The sequence below is a fragment of the Myotis daubentonii genome, chromosome 15 (genome assembly GCF_963259705.1).
Source record: "Myotis daubentonii chromosome 15, mMyoDau2.1, whole genome shotgun sequence".
NCBI lineage: Eukaryota > Metazoa > Chordata > Mammalia > Chiroptera > Vespertilionidae > Myotis > Myotis daubentonii.
Window position 1 is genome coordinate 12,212,836 of NC_081854.1, and position 2,334 is coordinate 12,215,169.

At 50.5% G+C, this 2,334-nt stretch overlaps 1 non-coding gene across 1 annotated transcript; it reads right to left on the reverse strand.

The window, feature by feature from the left end:
* Window positions 1–238: 238 nt before the first annotated feature.
* Window positions 239–349, reverse strand: LOC132217746 (U6 spliceosomal RNA). Its single transcript, XR_009449004.1, has one exon. It is a non-coding gene; the product is annotated as a U6 spliceosomal RNA (small nuclear RNA).
* Window positions 350–2,334: the final 1,985 nt, after the last annotated feature.

Sequence of the window (2,334 nt, forward strand, 5' to 3'; positions counted from 1 at the left end):
TATGTTTATTGATTTCAGAGAGGAAAAGGGAGAGAGAGATAGAAACATCCATGATGAGAGAGAATCACCGATTGGCTGCCTCCTGCTCGCCCCCTACTGGGGATGGAGCCTGTAACCCGGGCATGTGTCCTTGACCGGAATCGAACCCAGAGGCATCCTTCAGTCCACGGACTGACGCTCTACCCACTGAGCAAAACCAGCTAGGGCCCCAAACTGTCCTTTTTTTTTTTTTTTTTCTTAAAATATGAAATGCTTCCTGAATTTGTGTGTCATCCTTGCACAGGGGCCATGCTAATCTTCTCTATATCGTTCCAATTTTTTTTAGGATATGTGCTGCCTAAGTGAGCACCAAGCTGTCCTTTTTAACAAAACGTTACTTTCCAGTCCAGGATCCAATCTGAGGTCATGTCTGGTGCCATTGCTCAGCCCTCCTTTGTGTTTCACGGAGTTGACGTTTTTAAACATGACAGGCCAGTTCCTTTGTAAGAGGTCCCCCTAGATTTGGGTTTGTCTGATGTTTCCTTGGGATTAGATTCTGGCAGCAGGATGTGGTGTCCTACTCAGTGTATCGGGTCAGAAGGTAACATGATGTTAGTCCGTCACGTTATTGGTGATGAATTCCATCACTTGGTTAAGGTGAAACATGGAATCTCTGACTCATAGACTCACCAGGTCAGTTTCTTTCCTTTCTGGGCCTCAGTTTCCCTTTTTCTTAAAATGGAGGTGTGGCCTGGCCAGTATGGCTCCGTGGTTGAGCATCGACCGATGAACCAGGAGGTCATGGGCTCGATTCCTGGTCGGGGCACGTGCCCAGGTTGCGGGCTCAGAGGGGAGAGACAGAGAGAGAGAATCATAGATGTGAGAGAGACACAGATATTAGTGACCTCCCACATACGCTCTGATCCTGCAACCAAGGTACATGCCCTTGAGTGGAATCGAACCCAGGACCGTTCACTGCATAGGGCTGATGCACTATCCACTGAGCAAACCAGCTAGACTAGGGTAATAAAAACATATTTTTTAAAAATAAAATAGGCCCAGCTGGGTGTGGCTCAGAGGAACCGAGAGGTCACGGGTTCAATGTCCAGTCAGGGCACATGCCCGGGTTGTGGGCTCGATCCCCAGTAGGGGGCGTGCAGGGGGCAGCCAATCAATGATTCTCTCTCATCATTGATGTTTCTATCTCTCTCTCTCTCTCCCTCTCCCTTCCTCTCTGAAATCAAGAAAAATACATTAAAAATAAAATGGAGGCTTACAGGAGGGTCTGCAAACATACCTAACCAGCAGATGTGCTGTGTGCAGCTCTCATGCTCTTGGAATTTATTTATGTACTTTTATGTTTTTCAGTGAACATGCCCACGCTCACATTTGGTAGCTTTCACGCATGCACCTGGAAGAGATGGTCTCTGAATGTCTGGGTTTATCCAGGGTGCTGACAACAAGTGAAACTTTGCAGCAAGGCTTGGGGCCTCCTGAGCAAGGATTGAAAGTATGACTTCTGCCTCTGGAGAGCGAGGAGCATCACTGCTGAGACCTGCCTTGGTGGCACTGGTTCAGGGACGGGTGCTGGATTGGGCTAGGGCTGGGGGGCTGGAGGCCCTGTATATGAACCCCCTCCGTGGAGTCCGCCTCTCTCCGGGGGAAGGAAGGGAGATGGGTGTGGAAGGACACAGCCCCAGTCCCGAGGTCAGGAGGCTGAGGGGATTTCCACGTGTGGAGAAGCCAGAGTCTTTGTTTTAGAGAAGTAACTTAACCAAGGGCAGTGCTGGGTTCAGCTCTTGAGCCCAGGGTTAGTTCCTCTCAAGGAAGCACGTCGCCCGTAGCCTGGACCCACCGGTACCAGGAGCCTCCTGACACACATTCCCGGCCGCTGATGGCCAGGTCCTGTGCCACACACTCGGCACCCGCAGTCTCATTGGATTCTCACCCTCCCACCAACACAGAGTGGGATATTATTTCCAGTTTACAGATGAGGAAGCTAAGGCTCAGGGCAGTAGAGTCTTGTTGCCTAAGGGTCACCTAGGCCTTCGGTAGCAGAGCCCTGGTGCGACGGATACCCTGTGGCCCCTCTGTAACTATCGCCCCTCTTCCTTTTGTAACAGAACTTCAGGATTTTAGCTGGGTGCATGTGGCCCAGATAAAACTACATTTCCCAGCCTCCCTCACGATACTCATCACCACGGACTATATTCTAGTTACTAGAATGCGATGTGTGTGACTTCTGGGTTGTGGCCTTAAAGCAGCGGTTCTCAACCTGTGGGTCACGGCCTCTTTGGGGGTCGAACGACCCTTTCACAGGGGTCGCCTAAGACCATCGGAAAACACGTATATAAT